Source organism: Scatophagus argus, chromosome 22 (assembly GCF_020382885.2).
Source record: "Scatophagus argus isolate fScaArg1 chromosome 22, fScaArg1.pri, whole genome shotgun sequence".
NCBI classification, from domain to species: Eukaryota; Metazoa; Chordata; class Actinopteri; family Scatophagidae; genus Scatophagus; species Scatophagus argus.
Genome location: NC_058514.1, coordinates 7260690 through 7286873, shown reverse-complemented (window position 1 = coordinate 7286873; position 26184 = coordinate 7260690). Strand labels below are relative to the sequence as shown.

The 26184-nt window shown below is 41.6% G+C and overlaps 1 protein-coding gene across 3 annotated transcripts in view; it reads right to left on the bottom strand.

Annotated features, from left to right (window-relative positions):
* The window catches only part of plxna4 (plexin A4), a 219770-nt gene that overhangs the window by 89350 nt on the left and 104236 nt on the right, over positions 1-26184 (bottom strand). The window lies entirely within an intron of this gene.

Below are 26184 nucleotides of genomic sequence, written 5' to 3'. Positions count from 1 at the left end.
AAAACAAATGAGCCACCAGGGACTGCACAGCATGTCCACAAGCATGCAACGCTGACTGGTGGAGTCACACGAAAGACAGAAAGAGAGAAATCAAAGCCCGGTGGACTTATTTGTACAATAATTGGCACATATATAGTATTAAATAGCAATTTTACTTTTTTTTATTTTTAAAATCAACACAGCGGGGTCACCCTGGGATTGTAGGTTTTAGAACAACAGTTACAGCAGACTCTGTCTCCCCTGATAACTGTGTGCTTTCAAGTAATAAAGCATACATAGCACTCTCAAGTCAAATGGAAATAAACAGCTAGTACATGATTACTGTTACTACAAAAACATGCACTCCTTTAAAACAAAGGCCCACACAACTGAACACAAACAATATATTAATTCCCTTGACAACAACGCAAAGCTAATGATTATGTTTAGTTATGGAACAACTAATCCCAGTTTTATTGTCAGCAACAGCAATTACTAATATATCTTAAAGTAATTTTTCATCAGCCTAAAATCATTAAGGCAGCTACAGTGGTGCTAGCCAATATTATCTGATTGCTTTTCAACAGTAATAAAGTGGATTAGCTGCTCTATGCTAAATGGATTACAATGCTAATCTCTGCTATCACATTAGCACTACACAATAGACATTCACTGCCAGACAGACTTCATTTTGTCTCAGAGCAGTGGGAAGGTGAGAGATGCACTGGGCCCACACATAAATACACACATACAAATAATTGTGTTCACACAAGCACTAGCATGTATAGAAATATTGGAATTTCATTCTTTTCTCTTGTTCACACACTTACACTCGCTCACTCACACACACACACACACACACAGGCTGTCTGGCTGGAGCTACTCATATGGTAATGACAGATACTCCGGGGAGAGTGGGGAGAGTTACTGGCACTTTTGACTCACAGCGCACACAGCCTCCTCAGCCCTGCAAAATGTGAGTAGTAAACAGTCCTTCGATAGCTCTGTGTGTGTGGGATCCGCACGTGTGGGAGAAATCCATGCAATACCAGTGATCATAAAGGGAAAATCCTAGTTCTCCATAAAGCAACCACCGTGGGCATGAACTGTGTCCCCCTAGTGGCTGTGAGAGACAACTACACTAGCACCATCACTGGAGACATAAAGACAATGGCTTCTGCAGTAAAAATGCTGTATGGATGCACCTCTCTCTTTGATCCTTACTGTCACACAGACACTACAATATCTATGAAGTGTTTTAAAATACATTCAGGCCTTTTGAGAATATCCTTCATTTTCTCTGGATCTACCATTGAAGTATAACAGAACGTGAGGTCAGTGTGGACATATCAAAAATACAGCCAAGTACAGATACATTTATGAAAGAAAAAAAACAAATGCGACCCCATGTGCAGATAGTAACTCTGTTTAGAATCTGTCAATGATAAATAATGTGCCCAAAGTGACTATCTCCCTCTCTCCATGGGGCTAACAGCTAGCGGAAGGTGTGATACAGACAGGGAAGCCATTCCGGTGTGAAAACCACAGGAGTACCCCCTCTCAGTTTCCTCATATTGGCACCACGCACCGCAGAAGCACATGGAAACTGCCGCACTTCCTCTGACTCTGCATGGAATATATCTGAAGCAACTGAAAATGTAATGCTGGAGTCTTATCTTATTACGCATCTGCTGTTTTATAGAAATAAATGTGCTTAAATTGTTTTGTTCAAACTGCATGTTAAGTGTTGGGCTGTACAATATTCACGGCATGCAAGTTGGAAAAGATGCAAAAATATATCAACAGAAAAAAATAACATTCTAATATCAAGATATTACAATGTTAAAACATGAACTGCTTGTTTTGTCCTTGATTTAAGACAACAGACACCTTAGTAACGCAGTCAAAAGTATTCAACACCACATGTTAAAACAACATCCATATTTCATATTATCAAAAGTAATGAAGCTATTAAAAAAACAAACACACACACACAAAAAAACCCAAAACAAATACAGACCTTCAATCAGATTTTCAATCTAAGCCTGAACAGATACAGATATTATTAGATGTTGTTATGTGTTCAGTGACTTCCTCTGTACGAACCTTGTGTGCATGTTATAATCCACTTTGCGTCACTAAGATTTTTTTTTCTGTTTTTGTGGAGATACTGCATATTGTCTTTTTTTGATTGAAGTTTAAAATTCCAGTATTGTGACAACCTTGCACCTTATATATCCAAGGTTAATTAATTGTTGCCCCTTCTTGCAGTGAAAATTACCCACTGAAATTCAGTACTTCTGCTTACACATCTGAGAACTTCTATTCATTTTAGATGTGTCTTTATGTAGAAACTAACATCACATGTTGAGATGGGTCCTCCACATTTTAGGAGGAGTCTAGTCTAGTCGTGTTAGTGCAGATGAAGGTTGTGGCAGTACAGGAAATACAGTCAGAACTATCCCGTCTTGACAAAACTGTGTTGAAAAAACAGAATACTGAAGGTGTGCTTCCTAAAACATACGATAACTAGAGGTGAAGAACTGGTGTGTTGTCCTGAGTGGGGATTGCAAGACTCACTAGAGGATGGTGTCCTTGCCTGCTATGGCATGGATTTTGGTGGCAAAGGATGACCAGTCACACAGCGCTGCAGTCTGTTAAGCATGGCACGCGCACGCACACACACATACAAACGCACCATGGCTGGAACACACACACCATGACCGACATGCTGCTGGAGGAAGCCAGAATAAGCTGCTGACTATAGCATCACTACGGTCTGACATGAGCCATGCAACCACAGTGAGCTGAGTGGGCCGGAGCAGAATGTCATCCAAAGTCATGCGGCATGCTGGGAAACTTAAATTACCACAGCACTTGTGTGAGGAATTCCACCAAATCCCTGAAACGTGCCTGGGCAAACCCAGCGTCAGGGCTAGCACTCTGTCGCCAAAAAAGGTCATGAACCTTTTTCAGCTCGAAGTGATACCATGAAAGGCATTGTTGTAAAATGTACTTATAATACTTACATTTACACTTTACTAAGAAAATAATTTAAAATTTTGCGTTTGCCGAATATTGCGAAGATCAAGAATTGTCGTAGAAGAATTTTAACCCACCATTCTTACAGTAGCTGTGCATGAAATTAGTTTTACAATACAACGAATGATAAAGGACATTCACTTTTAATTTGATTTTTACATAGACAGTAGATATATATGGATTAAACCGTTGTCAACTTGTTGCTTTTCACTCCTGGACTCTAAGAGGGTCAAATTGCTTGATCTCAGAGATGAAATTGTATCTAAAAATGGCACAACCAATTCAAATGACATCCAAAACTATAACAGGATGAGCACTGTCACATATAATTAAAAATAAATCTCCAAAAAGTCCTGTTTATTTAGTCGGTTCAATTCAAACAAATTAATGATACCATGTTTATGTGACTTGATCAACTGCGACAAACTGGTTTCATTTTATTTTCAAAAGCATGACAGTCAAGAGTACAAACAAAATGTACACACAGAGGCCATGTTGCGTCTCCTCTTCAAACAAGAGGGTCACCACCCTGTGCAAAATATCAATCAAACATTTTGGAGCGGTAACAGCACAGCAACATGCCAAAAGCCACCGTAACCTGCCGCACTTCGCTCAGGTTTCGACCCTCTTTGTAAAACCACAGCAGAGTGTAATGCAAGGAACGACATGCAATAAGATCCTAGAAAGAGAGACAACCATACAGACAGAGAAAACTAAGAGGAACATTCACTGTGAAAGAGACAAGAAGAAAGGAAACAACGTATCATCACTATATAATGGCACTGTGTCTCTCCACGCATTCTATTCATACCGACAGCAATACAATGGTGGCTGTCTGATTGCCCAAATCTGTCCAGCTCACTGAAACATATGGCAGACAGAGAGAAAAAGGGGTGTGTGGAGAGAATAACAGACGGAAAGGGGGCTAGGAGGCGGACTGGATCCCTCTCTCAGTGTCAATCAATGCCAGGACAAACCTCCTTCTTCCACATTCAGTGCCTCAATATATAGCTTTAGGCAAGATGGACTGTTGCGAGACTAGTGGGGGAGTGCGGATGATTTGACATTAATCTCAAGGTATTAACGAGGATGTGGTACAATGATGTGGGATGCCAGGCCGGTTGTGTAGCGTTGCTGGAGCAGACAATCACACATGATCAGCTATTCATTGCCAAGAGTTATTAAAGACAATAAAACGCAGACAGATGTTTTGTATTGAATCTGAGACAAACACTGGCCAGAGAGGAAATCACTAAAGATATGTGGTTTCTAAAACAAGTACTGCAGGTGACACATAAATGAGTAATGGCACGGTACTTCTACATGCACAGTATCTTTTGGCATAGTATTTTATGCTTTATGACAACCCATAATGGTGACATCTTGCAGTTAGCCAAAGGTATGACATCAACTCAGTGCTTTACTGCTTTCCTTAACGGAAGCAAAATATTCATTCAGTTCATTAAAGACACTTTCAAAATAGCCCCCCTTCCTCCCTTCTTTCCTTCTGGATCAACTCCTGGATGAGAGGGCAAAAACCCCACTGAGTGGAACTGAACTAATTCTGAGTTTTAATTCACAATTCTCCGTTTTATGTTTGCGATTAGGCATATCTGCTACACAGCAGGATTTTAATTAATGCATTTCCGTGGATTTTCGCTCTGTGAGGGAAGGTGGGTTTGGGTGCAAATCAGGGAAATGTCATTGTTAGCAGGGAAGTAACTATAGAGACTTGTGTTGGCAGTGTCAATACTATGCAGAATGCTGACCTCTGTAATGCCCCCTCCTCTGTTGGTTTGGTTTCATAAAGGTTAATCCCCAGCAGACTTTGTCTTTATTTTGGCTGAGTTGTTCAGGATAAAAGAATCTACTGGAAAAACCTCCACAACTTGGTCCTGTGAGATGAAAGTGGTATTGTTAAGATAGAGAGGGTTTTTAGTGAGTATGACTGTCATAGCCGCAGCAACAACACAGAGGAAAGTTAAAGAAATATGGGGAGGCAGAGGAAAAAACAAAAATCAATTTTAAAGTTTTGTGAGTGAACAAGCTTATGTGCACTTGTGTTTGTTTCTATTGCCGCTACTTCAGCCTCCACCAACTCTCATCTGGGATCTGACACTATAGCGGAAGGCGCCGCAGGGGAACCCCTGGCTCTGTGACTGACCGTCGTGGCATTAAAGGTGTGGTACTTGTTAGCCTGCGGGTCTATGAAGCCTACTAATCTAACCTTATCCCCCTGCTGAGAGACAGACAGAAAAAGCAAGGAGAGAGGCACAGAGAAGGACAAGAATGTTATTGTGAGGGATGATGGTGTTGGACGTGAAAGGGGACAAGTGTCTGGAGGCTTCCTAACTCATTTCTGCCCCCCATCACTCTCCTCTCCTCCCTCAATCTCCCCTATGGCATCAAAGGGTGAGTGACAGGTCTCCCTGCTATCATTCCCTTCACTACTGAGCTGCCTTAGAGCACTGTGACCAAGCAGGGGGCTCAAAGCTCAGCTTTTGTTACTCATTTCCCTCCTCTGCTTCTGCTGCTTTTGCTCGTTTCCCCCCTCTCTCTCTCTCTATCTCCTTCTCTCGTTCTATCTCAATCTGTAAGTCACGAGGTCGACTAAAATACCTGCAGGCTCAGGGCCGGTTCAATCTTGAGAACATTTGTGACCACTTGACTTCCAACAACTCACTCAGTTTCTCAGATTTTTTTTTTCTCATTCTGTTCATTCATTGAAATGTATTGTGTGCATTGTCTCTCGTTAATCCTGTTTTGGTTGTTAATTTTTAGACTGAAATCCATTCATTCTGTCAGATGTGACCTGAAATATATATAAAAATGATTGCAACTACTGTTTGAATACAGTCCTCCAGAGAATACAGGAAAAGGGTCAGTCACTTGATGCCATAATCTATGTGGAAGTAGACAGGAAAGGTTCTTCTTTAAAGTCAGTAAGACAAAACACCCAAGCTTTGCCTGGACATTTGCCCCTTTCCTATTCTTTATTCAACAACTGCTCTATCTCTTATTATTTTTCCTCTCAGTCACTGCTTTCTGTTCTCATGCTCATAGCACTTGCAATATGCATCATTCCATCACTTTAACTGCACAGAGAAAATGTCAGAGCTCTATGCTCTCTACCCAATTCCCTGTCCTTCTTTCCCTCCATCTTTTCTTATCCCTTTCCTCATTCACTGTCTCCGCCGCAGCAGGGTGTTGGAGGCGACAGGTAGAAATCTCCTGACAGACCTCGTTTAGTACAGACAAACACGTGGTCTGGCTGAGAAAAACTCAGACACACTCTTTTTCAAACCAATTATTTCCTCCACTGTTTTTCCCCTTCTTACCCCATTATGCTGCAGTGATATGCTGTTCTTGCTACTGCGACTGCAGCTACTGACTGGGCCTCAAGGACCCCACAGAGGCAACAGCATAATTCGAGTGCACATCACCACCTGTGTCTCTATTAGCGGTGCAACCCGGTGGCAGTGCTACAGACTGGTGTGCACCCCATTACAGTGGTATGAAAAAGTTTGGGCACCCCTGATCATTTTCAGGATTTTCCTTTATAAATCATTGGTTGTTCGGATCAGCAATTTCAGTTAAATATATCATATAGCAGACAAACACAGTGATATTTCAGAAGTGAAATGAAGTTTATAGGATTAACAGAAAGTGTGCAATAATTACTTAAACAACATTAGGCAGGTGCATAAATTTGGGCACCCCAACAGAAAAATGACATCAATATTTCGTAGATCCTCCTTTTGCAGAAATAACAGCCTCTAAACGCTTCCTATAGCTTCCAATGAGGGCCTGGAGTCTGGTTGAAGGTATTTTTGACCATTCTTCTTTACAAAAAATCTCCAGTTCAGTCAGGTTTGATGGTTTCCGAGCATGGACAGCCCGCTTTAAATCACACCACAGATTTTCAATAATGTTCAGGTCTGGGGACTGAGATGGCCATTCCAGAACGTTGTAGTTGTTCCTCTGCATGAATGCCTTTGTAGAGTTTGAGCAGTGTTTGGGGTCGTTGTCTTGTTGAAGTATCCAGCCCCGGCGCAACTTCAACTTTGTCACTGATTCTTGAACATTGTTGGCAAGAATCTGCTGATACTGACTGGAATCCATGCGACCTTCAACTTTTACAAGATTGCCAGTACCTGCACTGGCCACACAGCCCCACAGCATGATGGAACCACCACCAAACTTTACTGTGGGTAGCAAGTGTTTGTCTTGGAATGCTGTGTTCTTCTTCCGCCATGCATACCGCCCCTTGTTATGTCCAAATAACTCAATTTCACATTCATCAGTCCACAGCACCTTATTCCAAAAGGAAGCTGGCTTGTCCAAATGTGCTTTAGCATACCTCAAGCGACTCTGTTTGTGGCATGTGCGTAGAAAAGGCTTCCGCCGCATTACTCTCCCATACAGCATCTCCTTGTGCAAAGTGCGCTGAATAGTTGAACGATGCACAGTGACACCATCTGCAGCAAGATCATGTTGTAGGTCTTTGGAGCTGGTCTGTGGGTTGAGTTTGACCGTTCTCACCATTCCTCGCCTCTGCTTATCAGAGATTTTTCTTGGCCTGCCACTCCGGGCCTTAACTAGGACTGTGCCTGTGGTCTTCCATTTCCTCACTATGTTCCTCACAGTGGAAACTGACAGCTTAAATCTCTGAGCCAGCTTTTTGTATCCTTCTCCTAAACCATGATGTTGGACAATCTTTGTTTTCAGGTCATTTGAGAGTTGTTTTGAGGCTCCCATGTTGCCACTCCTCAGAGAAGATGCAAAAGGGAGAACAACTTGCTACTGGCCACCTGAAATACCCTTTCTCATGATCGGATTCACCTGTGTATGTAGGTCAAGGGTCAATGAGCTTACCAAACAAATTTTGTGTTCCAATAATTAGTGCTAAAGGTACTCAAATCAATAAAACAACAAGGGTGCCCAAATTTATGCACCTGCCTAATGTTGTTTAAGTAATTGTTGCACACTTTCTGTTAATCCTATAAACTTCATTTCACTTCTGAAATATCACTGTGTTTGTCTGCTATATGATATATTTAACTGAAATTGCTGATCCGAACAACCAATGATTTATAAAGGAAAATCCTGAAAATGATCAGGGGTGCCCAAACTTTTTCATACCACTGTATATTTTGTGACCAGAGGCCACTGTATGAGAGCTAAAAGGCTTTGGGAGCCATTAATGAAGTCAACATGTTCCCTGGGGTAGCAAGGGCATCAAATCAACCGATTGTGTCGAATCAAGACTTGGCCTTTCAGGCGACACAGCAGTGCACAAACTCAGAGTTAGGGCTGTCATTCATCTGGAGGAGTGAGGCTGGCAAAACGTTTCAGCAGGTCCAATAGTGTAAATATAACCCCCCCCACCAAAGTGTAATCACTTTGCGATTATACTCGGGGGTTCTGCATTTTCACTGTGTGTGTGCATGTTGACAAGAGAGGTTAAGGTTGTATGCAGGTGTCCACACCTGTGAGAACCGCAGCAGCCAGGAAGCTGGACATATGGCAGAGTAAAGGCGGCTAGCTTTGATGTCGGAGAAGCAGAGGGAAGAGGGTAAAAGAGGAGAAGAAACATCTCTACCTCTATCCCTCCTTCTCCCTGTAAAAGAAATATGTTCCACTTACGGAACGTATTATATTACACACATATTACATATACATGTGAGGTTTGCCTATATATATTTGTCTTTTCTTGAATTAATGATGACTTGGAGTTGCTGCATTATCCATTTCTATATTTATCACAATATTGCTCACTTGTTTCCCCACTGCCTTTCCTCCCACAGTGATTGGCATGCAGCCTTTAGGACAGATGAACTTTCCAGCAAAAATGTCTGTTCAAAGTGTAGAGGGCACAGGGGCATGGATGTTTGTTTGTGAAGCTGGTTAGGTCCAGGCTGAGGAAATAAAAAAAAGCACACGACTAAAACGTCCCACATGCATACAAGCAACGATAAAACGATTTCAATGCCCTTTCAGTTACTGAGTCACAAAAGTAAAGCTAAGGGTTCTTTTATTAGCTGACCATGTCCTGCTTCCTCAACCGTCAATCACCAGTTTACCCAACCATTGAGGATGAGTCGAGGATCTGTTTGTGTTTAAGCAAAGGAAATGGAGAGTCACTGACCTAAGATGACCTGAGGTCATGATTAATTTGACACCAAAACAGCAACGCTAGAAAAACCTCAGATCACTCTTACATAGAGCAGGTGTGTAGCTCTCCTCGGGAACATCAGATGAATAAAAGCTCTTCACATAATGGTCTGATGATAGACTTTGATCAACATTCACAAGATCATCTCACAAACAACCCCACTGTGACCTTTATGAGAGGTTTATGTAAGCTGGTGTTTCACAACACAACAACGGGGTGCATTCTTTCATCATACCAAAGCAAACTCAATAGGCTTTTCTTGATTGAACCATACTCTGCTTGTATAAATGTCAGTCAGTGGCCTATCCAAAAATGGTTGAGTGGAAGGGCCAGGTCCCCAAAGAGATGTCTAGGTCTGATAATGACCTACTGACAGGCTCAGATCAACTTTAGCTAAGGTGAAGGGATGACTTTGAGAACTCCTTTGTCTCCTTTTTTTTCCCAGGTTTTGCTTTGTTTTAGTGGTTATCTTTCTTTTTCCTTTACTGCTTATCAGTCTGTCCTCTTCTCTCTGTTCAATACTCATTTTCAGCTTGTTTACCAGGGCAAACAGAGCAGTTCATTGACTTCAAGGGTGTGATTGGTTTCCTGGGAGATAAGCACAAATACATAAATACACAAAGAGACGTGTACACAAACGCTCACACACGCACACGCAACGAGACAACGGGGAGAAGAAGAAGACAAAACTGAACTTTTAAACGTGTGTGTGTGTGTGTGTCTGTATGCGTATCCAGGATCCAGGTGTGTGAATAATAGATGGGGAGCTGAGAGCCAGACGCTGTCTGAGAGCAGACATCACCCTGGATCCCGTTACCACACACTGCTATCAGAATAACTCCAACAAGCACACACACACACACACACACATGCACACACCATGTCCCAGGTCACGCATGCAGTCCCGTGTACTCACAATCACACAAACACAGTGACCTTTGTGCACCCCTGTGCTGTTTCTCAACACAACACTATCTGTCACTATCTGTCCCATGTCTTTGCTCAGGTGTAATCACAGGGTTGGGGAACATGATCTGATGAAGCAGGCATTTATCTAGAAATTTTCTTCAAAGTAGTGGTACATTATTTCTTCAAAGTAGTGGTACATTATTCTACGGGTGTAAGCATCTGTGGTAAAGACAGACTAGACTCAGTGCAGAGTTGTGCACATACACACACACACACACATTAAATCTATGGATCACTGACTGAAGCTTAAGATCATACATACTCATGAATTCATGAATTACTAATGGCCTCACCTGGCTTTTAGGACTTGTGTAGATCTGTGTGTGTATGCGTGTGTCCACCAGTGTGTATATGGGGAGCGTTCATTGCCTACCCTTCCGTTTCATGTTGTGGTGATTTATGAGGTACCTACCAAAGTTTCTAATTAAATAGGGAAGCACCTCACAACCAATTCCTCAGAGATAAGGAGGTGTGGATGTCCCTCCTTATTGTCTGTGCAAATGTGGATGTGTGCATGTGTCTGTGTGTGTATTCCCTTGTTTTCAGCCCCAAGGGTGCTTCCTTTTTCCTCTCATCTCTCCTCTTTGCCTTTATTCCTTTATTAAACAGACTGGCGCACTCCCTCTATTATACCTGTTTTCTCACTGAAGTGAAAAATTGCATTGCTGGCATAGCAGGGGACAGAGAGGGGGAGACAAAGAGACGGGCAGAGAGCGAGAAAATGAAAAACAAGGAGAGTGAGGAGGACAGCGAGAATAACACTGCAGTAAACCCCCGAGGCATGTGTGATAGTAATGGCAATCACTGGAGAAAGGATGGTGGGATTGCGAAAGAGCAACAAAACTAAAGGCCAACGTCCACCAAAAATGGCTCGGATGCATTCCATGAAGGCTGCGTGTGTCGGAACAACTAAGACTGGTTGAATTGATGTCCATCAGCCACAGGAGTTGTAAAGGAGCAGATGTTCCTCGGTGCCATATTTTTTATTTTTTGCTATGTCACTAACTTTGTTCATTTAGTCTAATCTGTGTAGGGTAGAATAAATGATTGTCATTTCAGTAGAAATGTAACATAAGTGTCATGTTTACCCACAATAAACGCAATAGCTCACAAGAAAGTAGTTTAAAATGAAATTGTTCTTTAACTGGAGATTCTATATCCCCTTCTATTATCCCCTTTTCGATATAGGTGAATGGAAACTACACAATCAAATATCTGAGCTAAAGGAGCTCATGAATGTCTCGAGAGTGTGAAAACTCAAAAACTAAAACACTAACCTGTATGAAATATTCTGGATATATATATATATATCTATTTATATATTTATATATAAATATATATATATATATATATATATATTTTTTTTTTTTTTTTTGACTTGAGAAAAATGGTAACAAACCGAAACAAATCATGTTTGTAGTCACAGACGGTTCATGTTTTCTACAAGCATTTAAGATGTTACCATGACATTACTGCTCATACTAATTATTTTAGCAGAAGACATGTGCCATGAGACAGTGCATGTACCCAAGAGAATCAGGCCTCCTCCCTTAAGTCACTTTTGTTTTATTTTCTCTTGTCATCCTGTCTTGTTCTGACTTCAGATGTCCACCAGAGGCAAACACATTAATCACAACACTGTTCATTTCTTCCTTTATGCCATACAATATCTCACCCTGAATGATCTGGCACCGGGAAACTGTATCATCAGGCTATGGCCCCACTTAAACCTTGATATAGCAACAGGTTTGTCAAAGTCAAGTTCTGGATTATAAGATAAATAATCCATTCCATCTATTTTGTGTACAAGAATTACAAGAGAAAATGATTCCCAAATCGGTGAACTGATGAACTCCATCAGTAAAATTTTGGTATCTGTATATTAATTTAAAAAAATAAAGGAAAGAGAAAAAAAAACACAACCCTTCACTTCTACCAAAGAAGACATCACAAGTATAAGCAGTCTTTTCCCTGACTCCACGGGAGGTTTTTCTAAAATTAGCGCTTCTTTATCAAGGGAGCACATTAGAGTTTCACGCCCATGCATATTAATGGAGGCTTCACAGTGGGAGTCAAATAACTTCACCCCATAAATAAATGAGCGTGTTGTTTCAGGATGGTTGGTTATCTAATCACAAAGATGAGGGAACAAATAAAGGGAGCATGCAAGGATGGCTGAATGCAAAAGATACCTTTTAGACTTCTGCATTTGTATGTGTGAGCATGTAGACCTGCGAGTCTTTGTGTAATTACGCCTGAAAACATGGAAACAAACATATTAGCTATTGTAGAGTTAAACAGAATTAATATACACACAATCAGACGCCACAGAATATTAAATTCTGCGTTGATATTAATCCTAATGTCTCAATGCACAATCTCAATGTGAACATTGTTTTTTGTTTTTCTAGATTTAAAGTATGTGTGGTGAATTTGACTTTGCTAATACAACAGTCTAAGGGCATCTAATAACACTGTCTTTCTGCCTCACTTCTAACTCCCACTCTGCCTCGTCTCCACAGCACTCTGCCTGTCTCTCTTTACCGTCTCCTCCCCAATTGTCTACATTCATTTCTTGTCTACCGATTCAGCCCTTTCACAATGTGACATATGAGAAGTATGAAGAGCAAACAGAAAAACGGAGTGTCCCTGTCGGAGCAGAACAAGCCTGAATGACAGAGAGGGGAAGAGGCAAAGGGGAGAGAGACTGAGAAGGAAGTGAGACTGATCACCTGCAGAATGTTCACATAGAGATGGGTGTAAGCGGCACTAAAACTTAAAGACAGATAAAAGTTAATTCTTTCTCAGGGACAGACAGAGAGAGAGAGAGAGAGGAGTCTAAGAGGATATTTGGTGAATGGAGCCTGTCAGCTCACGTTGTGCAGAAATCCTCTTATACCTCAAAATTTCAATTAGGTGGGGAAGCGTTTTGCTGTGGTGCGCTTCTCTCATTCTGCGCAGGAAGTACAAGGTGCATGAGGTGGGATTTGTCACAGCAGCGACAGGCCTGCTCCACCTACATTATGATTCAAAAGAATACACACACACACACACACGCACACTAAGAAAGCTCCCCCTTCCACCTGCCAAAGCCATTTCGAGTGACAACAGTGGTACACTTGATGCTACTTCAGTGTTCAGTGAGCAGTGTTGCAATTGAGTTTGTTCCACTGAAGAGGATCTGAAATTTAAACTCCACAGGTTTGTGTTGGGGCTGCTGTCATCTGTATGACAGCTACAATTACACTATGTGTCAACCTCTCCAAATGACACTGACTTTCTGTAATTACAATGGCAAATGTAGCAGTCCATTTTCATGGTTTGTTTTCATTTAATCCCCACCTTAGTGGTTCACTTTCTCTTTTCCTTGTCTGTCACCATCTGCATTACTATCATGCACGATAGAAAAAGAAGTGAAATATCCCTCTTTAATCCTGAAACTGTACTGAAAGTAAAAATCAAGGGTGCAAATGTATACTGTAAAAAAAAGAAGTTTCTTGTAACTAGTATTAGTCACAAGTTTAGAGGCTCAAGTATATTATTTAATTCACCAAAGAAATTCTTAATGGATAACTCCAGTTTCTTAAAATTTGGGTCTTAGTATTATAGCTTTGGCAATTATTTCTACTGGCTGTAATAACATTGTACTCCAAAAAAAATTGCCAAGATCTGAAAATATGGACACACATCTTTTATTCCATACATTAAAAGATGTAATAAACTGTATTATTGCTTTAAGATTGATTATATAGATTATATAGATATATATTTACATTCCTCTTCCTAACCCACCCCCCTTCTCCTCCACTGATCCTCCAAAGCATTTTGTCATCTATTCCCTCACCATTCTTTGCTAACTATCCATCTCTTGTTACATCTGCCTCCCTCTTCTCAACAATCCTCTCACTCACTATTTTGCTCTTTTTCTCATACTCCTTCTGCTCCTTTCTTTTCCAAAACTCTATCCTGTCCTTCTTTTCCTCTCACCTTATGCCTCCCCTCACTCTATTCCCAGCTTCCCAGCTGGCTTTCATCTTTCCCAGGTTAGATTACTGTAAAGCGCTGCCTGTCTGCCAGCATTCCTGAAAGCTTTTCATCTCTGCTCCGATTCATCTGGGGAGACAGAGTGCGAGGGAGTGGGAGAGAAAGGGTGAGACAGGGAGGGAGAGAGAGAGAGAAATGCAGAGGATGGAGAGTGGAGAGAAAGAGAGAGAAGACTGTGCTGTGGCTATGGATTTCAGTGCCTTCAGTGGTTAACCTGCACTATATACTGCACTGGTTGATAGGAAATTTCCCCGCTGGTCTCTTGGCTGTCTGTGAAACGCCCACTCACAGCTGAGAGCACACCTCACCAGGGACAGACAAATATGCACACATACACAGACACGCGCATTGGATGAAGCAACAAACAAAAGTAGACACTATAAACAACAATACAATACACACAAATCAGCACTGGCTGAATATACAACATATAGACGAAAGTATCCAGACACATCTCTTCATGGGGCTGTTTTGCAGGGGTTGGGCTCGGCCACTTATTTCCAGTGAAGGGAAATCTTTATGTTATAGCTGCAAAGCTGTTTATGTATTTAGAATGTGATGTCATTAAAGTCCCTGTTGGTGTGAGGGTCACTGTCCCAATACTTTTGTCTATATAGTGTCCGTTCCACAAGAAAACAACAAACACACGGCGCTAAAGTGAAAAGAAAACCAAGAACATTTCTGATTTACTTACTTTTTATAATTCGTACCTTAGTACACACACACACACACACACACACTTTCCCACCAAACAGATCCACAAATCTAAAGTTTACCAAATGAATTGCTGTTGTTTTCCTTAGTTTTGATTGTTCAAACAGTCAAAAGCTGAACTGCTCTGGCAGCGAGACAATACACCTGGAGATGTGTTCATGGTATAATTGAGTCAGATAGGCACCACTCATTTCCACAGCACTCAAATTTACTCAGCCTTGAGAGAAAGAATGCATGAGATGTAAATGCAACTGAAAATGTGTGTGTGTTTGTGTGTGTGTGTTCCTGCCCACATACATGAATTGACAGCTTACAAAACAGCAGTACAGGTTTAATTACAGAAGGCCCTCCAGCTGTTTATCGCTCTGCTTCAGTTTGTGTGTGGGTGTGTGTTTGTGTGTTTAGCGTATGTGTTTTTTGCAAGTGTGTCTGTGTCTGTGTTTTTGGGGAAATGGGGGGACTGTGTCAGTGGGTAAGTATCCAGTCACATGAACGCTGAGCGCAACATTTACATGTGTGACCGCAAGATTTGGTTACTGAGAAAAGAACATTTATAGTCCTGTGTGTGTGTGTGTGCGCAAGCCTGGGAAAATGTGCTTTCTTTAACCATGTTTGAAGAGCAAATCCCAAAAACCTGCTACAAATGTCTATCCTTTCAGCATTTAGTGAATACTCCTACAGTTGTTATTTTCCCAGGCACTTCACTCCAGTATGTCGGCTGATTATAAATTATCACTTTATCTTGGGCTGCAAACAACAATTACTGTTAGTATTGATTAATCTGTTGATTATTTTTGAAATGAACTGATTAATGGTCAAGTCTACAAAATGTCAGGAAATAATGAAAATCACATCCTGTGAATCCAAGCCTGCACTGAAAAATTGCTGCAAATCACAGTGCAACGATTAAATAGATTTGCGGTCAGTTAATTTCCTTGTCAATCCACAGATCAATTAATTGAGTAATTGTTTCGGAGAAGACTGGAGTAATATGTTAGTTACTGAAAAAAAGGAAATTCACCTGCCCGCATTCCTCTAGGGCAGTTTTGGTAATGGACCTTCGCATTATGCCATGTGTGAGAGTGTTTCTGTTGTGCCTTCAACTTAACTTTACATTCTCCTTCAGACACACAGTCACATCCAAATCACATTGTACCAGGTCTGTCCTCAGCGATGAGGCTGTGTGATGATATGGTGCCATGATTTGTTAGGGGCATCCCTGCATGGGAGATTTATGGACCTGCCAGTCTTCTGGCCCTACTCACAACTCCCACACCCTTTAATCTTACTGCTGTCATCTACTGTCACTGCCTTATGACTATGGCCTTGGCTTACTGCCAGTGGACACATAGGCACTGTGTGTTTGTGTGTGTGTGTATACGCTTGAGTGTGTGAACGTGAGACTGTTGAAATACAACACCATCGTATAGTACAGTGGAGTACAGTACGTCAGTCAAATATAGGCCGGAGGTGACAAGCAAAAGTGCTGCACTAGTAACAATATGCATCCTCTTGTAACTGTATACATACAACAAGAACAACATGCCAAATCACAAATCAGTCCAATCCCTCTATGTTAGGCGCAAAATACTAATTTGGCAAGAAAACAGGGAGAAAAATACTTGAGAGGAAAAAACCAAGGGACGGGTTGAGAGGATAACAAAACTGTTGTCAAAGCAGCGCTTTTACGCTCACAAACTGTACTGAATTAGCAGTTTCTGAAAATAACAGTTTTTAAGTGTTTGGCAGAAACTACCACACACACCCCACGCAAAAAATGGAAATTACAGAAAATGAATACATTAACATGTATGTCACGATAATTCTCATCATCACAGCTAACAGGATGTGGCGCTTATTGCCCTGAATCATCTGCAGTTTTCTCAATAGGCCCTAAGAGGCTGCTTGCTAGCTGGCCACATCCTCTGTGTGCAGATTCAGAAGTCACTTGAGGAAAATGAGCAGGCTCAGTAAGTGAGTGAATAAAAGAAGCGATCAACACTCTGGCATGAGCCTTGCAGAGTCCCACAAGCATACGCACACAAGCATAGAAAGACATGAGTCGAGCCTTCACCCTGTTATGATAAGCATGTATAACTACACAAAACAGCTAATTTGTCAGGCGCTGTGGGAAGCTCACTGTCACTTAAGAGGTGATGTGAAAATCCTCTGATCAGTCAAGAAAGAAATTACGAAATAAAACATCAACAATTTTGTGCAAAATTGGAAGGCAGCACATTATTTTCAATAATTTAGCATGGATATAATGAAAAGAACAGAGGCCCAAACCGTTCAGAGGCTGTAAAACAAAATTTTTGTGCAGTCTGTGGGTCATTTAATGAGCATGAGCATGACATAGGTAAAGGCCGAGTATGCATAACAATAGCATGTATAAAGAGCTGAACGTTCAAGCAGGGCAGGACCCAGACTTAAGGATAACTCTCCCCATGCACACTATAAACTACTTACTTAAATTATCATTTCTGGCAGTATATTTATTTCTTCTTTCATTATTTCTTGGGAATGCTTTGTTAACTGCACAAATCTAAGACTGTCATACGCATATAATAACACTGCTGCTGTGCACTGCCAAGCAGACGACCAAACAGACGACCGTCAAGGGTCTTCGTCAGGGTCTCCTTCTTGGAATAGCGGCCGCAGGGCTAAATGTTCCTCCCTCCTACCAGCCTCCAGAGCGGGTTAATTGCACAGGCTGGAGGGGAGTGCTGCCTCAGTGCTTTAACTTTGGACACAGACAGATGGGTTCGCTCACCCTTTTCCAGTCTTACTCTTTCTCTCTCTCTCTCTCTCTCTCTCTCTCTCTCTCTCTCTCTCTGTGGGATGAAAGCTGAGCATCATTATCTGTCGGGAAGTCTTCAGGTGGACGTGCTGAGTAAGCGCATTGACCAACCACATCCATTTTCTCCATACGTCTTTCCCACCGCTCTGGGTGTGTCGAGTTACCAGAACTAATACTGCATATTAGTAAAACATGTACACGTAATACGTATTGTCTATTAAATCAATTGCTGCATTATTAAGTTGCTGGCACTGTGGCATTTAAACTGCAATCAATAAATGCAATTAATACCACAAAAAATAAATAAATAGGTAAAAAATACCACAGCATTTTCTTTTCCTCCTGGCTAACTGTGTGGTCATATTAAAAGGGATTATTGTTGTCACTACTCAGCTAACTTGTGTAATGTCAGTCTTTGGGGAAATTAGGAACATTTCCCCCATTTTCCCCCTGATCTGCAAAGCCTGCAATTTACACACTGAGTGAATGCATGACTGATGCTGTGTGGACTTTGCTGCACTGGCCTTGGAAACACTTATTCACCTCTGGGACAAAAGGAAAGTCAAATATCCAAAATCCTTTACTGGTATGCTTAAAAAGGTGCTGGGATAATTCACAGTATTATTTTTTTGTTTTAACCTCTTTGGTGAGGTTAACATGATGTATGTTACTTTGAAACTACCCATATAGTATTGCCAAGAATTAAGGCTCTTATGTATAAGCTCAAAATACTGTAGAAACCTCAACATCCAGTGCTGCTGAACTGTTTCTGCTCTACTGAACTATCTGTATAAAAATTTCTCTATTGATGTTAAATAGCATGAGACTCAATTTCATGTTTACAGGGTCACACTCCGTTGGAGAGCCGTGTATTGCTAAAGCACAGACACACTCCAAATCCACCTGAACCCATTTCCATCACTCCCTGCCCCTAAACTGTCCCATGTGAGCATTATCATTTCCATCTCCCAGGAGCTATGTATTTGAGCAAGTCTGGTCTCAGGCTAGGAGATGAGGACTCTAGGAGGGTACTGGTAGGAGGATTAGCTTTGCTATCCTCCTTCAGCTCTTTACCATTTTAATGAGGCAGGGCCAGAGGGTCTTTTTTCTGCCCCAGCCAACTGTGTCATAGTCTGGGCCTGGGGACAGAGTATGGCTGCAGGGGTTCAGGGACGGTTCTAATACAGCACAGCCATTGTACGGGGAAATGGAGTGAGATATGGCGCTGATGAGAAGGGAATGAGGGGAGGTGTGTGTACGAGAGAGAAACAGACAGAGACAGAAGTATGTGGGTGTCGTATATGAGTGTGTTCGCACAAACCTCTATGTGCGTCTTCTGCCAGAATAAAAGAGTAATTTAGGTCCTTTCTATGGGCCTACCTCCAAAGCCCTCCTGGTATGCACCCCGATAACACAGAGAGGGCACATGTGGATTAACTCTCTATTGAAGGAACTGTAATTACTTGCTGATATGATTATTATTACTACTGGGTAAAAACCTGACAATTTTCTTTTCAAAAATCTGCAAAACCAGACGAGTGGTAAGGGTTAACTAAGCAAGGATAAGAAATTGGGTGGTAACCATTTACATGCAACATCACCTTCACAAAAGACACTGACCATCAGGCCAAGTCAGTGTGTTTGGGACTGCATTATCCTGGGATTAAACAAATACACAAATGTTTCTAGACTATTTTCTTTTGTCAATTTCTCTTTAAATTCTTGTCTATATACTGTGCGGCAGGAACCCTCAACCTACTGTAAAATAAAAGCTGTTGACAGAAAAGGATAAATGATTCATAAGACCGCAGGACGTGTGTACTGCTGTATTCAATATTAGTTAATTGGCTAGGACATACGCTTCCAAAGCCACCTGGGGCTATGCAAGGCATATGTCTACTCCATGCTTTAAAAGAGGACAAAGCTACTGCCACTGGAGTGAGAGAATGGACAAAAAGCCATTGGGCTGCCATAGGGCTTGACAGGGAGGGACAGTGGGAAAGGCAAAGGGGCTGAGGGCTCCAGTTGTGGGTGTAAAGATCAAAGGTGTGCGAGTGTTTATGTCTCTAGAGTGCTCACGGATGTGTATGTACTTCCATGGGAGCAAGCATCCAGTGACATCTCAAAGAAATCCAGAGTGAAACAATTTTTTAGATTCTACAAAACCCTACAGCAAAACAAAAATGCAGCCACAGCAGGGGGCCTGGGTGAGTCCTCTCTATTGGACAAAAGGCCTGTCAATCATCACAGGGGGTCAGGAGGGTGGTCAAAACTCAAATAAGGGGACAATGGCTCTTTAGGACTCCAAATTCATGCGCATGCATGCATGCATGCATGCACACACACTCACATATACACACATCCACTGAAAGAATGCATGCCTAATCAACCTTGGAGAAAAAAAAAACACAAATAACCTTGAACTGATGTTCCATGGGTGTCAGTGATAAAGAGTTTCATAAAAAGAAGGAACTAGACCAGCCAAAGAATGCCAGTGATGTGAATGTGTGCAGCCATGGCTATTGAGCTGGTTATAATGGAAGAGTCCATGAAGAGGAGTCATTGATATAATCTGAAGTCCACTTCACGGTGGTTTTGGCTTTGAGAGGGTGAGACTGAGAACCATTTCACAGCCAAAGACACTTGGCCTTGGGGCAGAAATGCCTATGGAGTAGGGCTAAGTCCAGTGCTGTGACCTAAGGGTTTCAAGGAGCATAGAAAACAATCATTACTGTCATTAGAGCTCGACAATGACTTAGGCTTTGTCTGTCTGTCTCAGTTTTTCTCACGCATACATTGAATGACCTCAGACACAAGTGGCAAGCACCCATGCCAGTCAACCAAGCCTGGCTGTAGTCATGTCCTGAACCTATGAAACAGCCAAAACTGACCCCTTTATTTCTACAATTCTTTTCCTTTTTGGGGTTGTACCTTCTTATTTACCTCCTCGGCTAATGTCTCTCTTTATCTCTCAGTGCTTCCACACATTCCACTTTTACCTGTTATCCCTTGCCAGACCTTCACCTCTATTCTGCTCACCTTTATCCTCCTTTTCTCTCCTCAACAAGACTGTTTCCTCTATGTTGAGACCCTACAGTCCCAGGGTAGACTAAATAACAGCCAGCCACAGGCGTGAAATAAGAACAAACGCCTCTGCTTTACCTGGACAGCTTCCCTGAGGGGACACTCAGAGACTAGAAGACAGCTAGCATTCTCTCAGTTTCTCTGTGTGGAGCCCCTCCCATGCACCCCTCAATCTCTGCACTGTGTGTAATTGAAAAACATTAGGCCCAAAGGTCTTTACTTTCTCGACTAAAGAAATAGGGCGAATGCCTCATAGGGAGAGGAAGAGAAAGGAAGGATGTGAAGGAGACACACAGAACGATAAGGTAGTCATGCACCTGGGTACTGCATGCACACTAAGGCTGGGTATCAGTACTCAATATGCTGATCAAAACAACCCAGTACTAAGTAGTATCAAAATGTCTTTAGTCAAATGATATGTGCATTTGATGGTTTTTGTACCTAAATAATTAGAAGAACATAAGATTGCACAGACAATTTAAATTTTTCCTGTATTTACAATTTTCCTTGTTAATGCACAGGCTCAAGTGGAAACATGAAAATATGACGAATGTAGCAACATGAACTGAGATATTTTGCCAACATACATAGAAACATGTTAAGTGAGTATGTTAGTTGCAAGATATAGCTCCTGAATACAGCATCAAATGACTGACATACAGGCTGAGGCACGTATGATGTTAATACTGTGTCAACAGAGAATATGAGAGAAGATGCACAGGGTGGCTACTTGGAGGATCCTTCATCCTGGTAAGTTGTTTGATTTCAAACAGCAGGTGTGTATTAATCTCCTGACTGATAGGACACTAGCCATGGGGCTCTCTCATCACTTCACTCATCACATCATTTACACACGCACAAAATAATCAAAAGGATGTTCACGCATCTCTTCAACAGTATGCACAGAGAGACATACACAATATGCTGTCCATTTACGACCACCTTGTACAACTTTAAGTCGACAGTCAAATCAACATTGGTGGAGTGCGCTTATGCGCATGCATACATACGATGCTGGTGTGTTGCTAATTATTAATTTCCTCTTTGTGTATTAGTGTGCGTCATAGTTCCTGCCTGACTGCTTTGCATTCTCATCTCTCCCTTTTACTTGGTGCACACAGATGAAAGCGGGACTTGTGTGTAATTAATTGAATATGTTTGTAATTAGGGGGCGCGAGAGGAAGAGATGTGTGCAAGGCTCCTTTTGTTTTGTCTGTAGCGCCTAACAACAGCACAGGAAAATAAAAACTGATTACACAACACTAATTACCATGGAATTATCCCCCTCACTTCACAGGGTTAATTCTTATTTCATGTGTGTGTTTGTGTGTACATTCATACACATGCATGCACACACATGCAATTTGTCTGCATTCCCTCTACATAGACACACTTTGGTGCTATAATCAGTATGTTATTGACCATTAGGCTGATCACAGGGAAGCAAAAATTAATGAAATATTTGCTTAACAAGAAGGCAGCTTTCAGTGCGACACATGTGCTGTCTGGGACAAAACAGATACAGCTGGAGATTTGCTTTTTTAGCTCCAACATCCATGGACTCCAAGAAAAGCTTTTCAAATTTACGATCAAATTGTAAACTTGTGTGGCTGATCTTACTCAAGTATTTGTGGTACATTTCAAGATATTTAATAGCCTCATTTCTAGCACCTTTCCAGCAGTAAAAGACACTGTCCAATGGATGGAGTATCCTCCATCAGTAGCCATAGATAAAAAAAAAAAAATCAGATTCAAAGATTGAAAGAAAAGCAAAGGACACATCATGGTGCAACACAGTACTGCAGGGGGAGGAAGATGGTGGTCTTGCATCCTTCAAGATGCTGCAGTGAATGCGCAAGACACCACGAAGTCAGGATCTATTCATAAACAAGGACAGGCAGCTATTGAAAACAGTTCAATAAAAGTGCTCTAATCTTGCTCACGTTGGTCTCAAAAGTCAAGCCCTGCTGCTGAATAAGCACAACAGTGCTTTTCACTCTGCCTGCTTTCCTGTTATCTTTTCCTTTTGCTAAGCAGAAAGAGTTGGTAATGAGTTGGTTGGTTGTTTGGGTTGTTCTGATTATCTACTCTGTGTGTGTGTGTAAGCCTGTTTGAAAGTATATATTCATGCATACATGTGTACACACACATCACTTCCAACTGTGCCTAAAATGCCATCTGATTAACAGCTCCATTTTTTATTTTTGGCTTGGTGGTGTTAATAAGCTTATCCTCTGAAAGCTTTTACACAAACAAACACAGACTCACAACTGACACCAAGAGACTAACTATAAAAGCATTTGAGGCTTTTAAAATGAGTTTCTATTGACACGGGGCAGTAAAGAGGTCTACACATCCATCCACACACACACACACACACGCTGCGATAGGCAACAAAACTGTGCTTAGCAAGAGCCAACTGAAACCTTCTGCAAAGTGAATGTCTTTTCCTCTGCATGCTGCTCCTAATTCCTTTGCCGTATACTTGCCACAACTACACAGTGAAGCATCAACAACCGCACAAATAAGTTGCAGGATAGAAGTACACAAACCAAGGCAAGCAGATAGCTGACAGCATGTGCAACTAGAGCATGTGCTCTCTGAAAGTTAACATATCTGTTGAATCTATTTTTCCACTGAGGTGGACCTGAGGGCGGGGACACCCTCTTCCCTGTAGATTACGGAAATGGAAGAGTGAATCCCTCTAGACCTTTCTTCCTCTCTTCCTCTCTCTCTCTCTCTCTCTACATCTTCGTGCTTGCATCCCTCTGTTGCATGGCTCGGCTCACCCCATGTTACCATGGCAACAAGGACTGGTGAGGCACGGAAAGGACTACGGAGGGAGAAAGGAGAGAAAAAAGGAAGGGTCCACATGCGGTCCCCTACTGGCAGCAGAAACCCTGAGGGAATGTAGCAGGAGAGACGAAGAAACAAGAGTTCATCCCTAACTTCCTTTCTCACGCAAACGTATTTGTCCTTCAGCATCAACACTGACTTGTCCCCCTGTCTCTTCCTTTCTTATCTCAATCCTCGGCTGCTTTATCCTGCCCTTCTCATCTTGCTTTTTTCCCCTCAACTCCGTCTTCCCTGCAATCATTGCTCTTCCAGTCCCCCCGTCCCTGTCTGTCCCTCCCTCTCTCCCTCTTCTCCTCCTCCACCCCCCTGGTATGAATTAGTAATGACAGCAGTTTGGTCCACAGTGTTGAAGGAGAATTGTAATTATAAAAATGTCAATCCTGGTTATGCCAAGAGAATGAGAGGAACCATTACTGTATGTGACATCTGTTCTCACTTAGACACATAAAACAACTAATTCTGCTTCATTTTATTTGCATGGTCCTATCTATCAGACTTATACGTAACTAGAGAGCTTACGAAAAAGAAAGATGTTGTTGTTGTGTTGTTATTGTGAGTTTCTCTGCCCTGTCACATCATTTCTGAGATAAATGTTTGGGCTTGAAAGGTCACCTTATGTGGTAGATGTAAAATTGACTCCTGGGTCTCTCATGCATCAGTTATATATTGGAATAAAGTTTATTTCTGGTCTTCCACTGTCACAAGCATAATTTAAATACAGTGCAGCATTTAGAATAGTATGTGTACTGGAAATTGATGGTGTCATTCTTGAAGAGGCCATGAGTCAGAGAGGGCTATTTGATTGTCTAACATAAATGAGTAAAAGGTTTACGATCTCATGTTGGTAGTGGGTTTAAGCTAGACATTATTCTTTCTCTAGCACAACCTCGTGTGAAGATGGAACTCCCTGAGAGTGGTGTCAAGTGCAGCCAGAAACACAAAGAAGGATCGAGCCCCTGCAATGGCAAGCATCCACCACTGTGCTGGTGTGTCTTTGAGGATGATCCTGAACACCTTTCAGCTCCGGAGTTGCTGTTGTGCTGCTGGCCATCTGGCTTGACCAAGCAAAAACTGCGTAATGATCAGCCTCATATGAAAAATTAAAAGTTTCTCACACTTCCATATATATTTGTACTAGACCACAAACTATTAAATGGTTTGATAGTGATACAACATGCAGCCTTATCGTAATTCCCACTATATTGCTATGATACAAGGTGTTTATGTGGCTTAAGAAGCAGTAGGGATTAATAAAGTCTATATCTTCATCGGTTAGAGTCACAAGTAAAGGCAGAGCTGTCACACTGATGTAACAATCTGACCTGAGCAGGGCCAGGGTGCCGAGACTCCCATCAGACTGATAAAGATGTTCATAAAAGGATTTATATTGGCTGTCACAGAGTGTATAGATTCTTATCAAGCGCATATAGATGCAACATCCACGCACGCGCATAGCAACACATAAAATACAGATGGAGAGACAGACACATAACACACACAAGACAAGTTCCTGCCCCATTCGTCTTCACTATTTATGCTACTAAACAGGCTGTGATCCGAGTGATCTCACCAGCTGATTCTGGTTCAGATTTGAGGTATTGGATGACGAGAGGAAATCACATAGAACTCAGATATGATCACATTCAGGGACGTCCTGTAATGCCTTGCACTGAAACACAACTGGATCACGTTTTGACACATAACACAGGCAGCCTGCTTATCCCATCATTACTGAAGCTCACATTCCCTTTGAAAGACAACATAACCCAATTACCAGCATCCTGTTTTTGACCAAAAAAAAAAAAAAGCAAAAAAAAAAACAATGCATGGATGTGTGACAGTGTGTGTGTGCTCTGTATTTTGATATTTCAGATAGGTATTATTACACTGGGATGGATCCTGCTGAAGGTCACACATCTATATCCTGTCGTTGAACATATCTGGGTTTTTTATCCCAGCAGCTTTAAAGACATTTAGACTGTCAGGCACAGTCTGGTATCACATTTAATAGAAACCTGTTGTAAATCATGGCTTTTTATTTGTAGAAGAATATAAATATGGGCTGTGGCAATCAACGTATTGCACAAATGAAGTCTGACTTGATAGCTCTTTGGCTATTACCATTTGTCACTCTTTCTGCAGTTACATTTTCTGTCACACAGTGCAGCACTGATCTAACATGGAACACCAGCAATGTCTTCTATCACTGCAATGATTTGGGGCATTCAGTATCTCCTGGCAACAGACAGTGTGAGATTAGTAATCGTGTTGCTGTAATTGTATTTTAGTCAAAACTTAGATGTATGATAGAATTAGGTCATTCTTTGCACAACTTAGATGATGAAAGTGTTAAATAAAGATAATTCTAAGAGGCTGAGTTTGAAAACATTGAGATCTTAAACTCTGTCCTCTTCACTGTTGAGTTATGTAACAAAACGCAATAATAAGCTTGCTGATCAGAATAAATACAGTGCGCTGAGGAAGCTTTATTAGACCGATATTGGCAGCATGTAAGCACAAT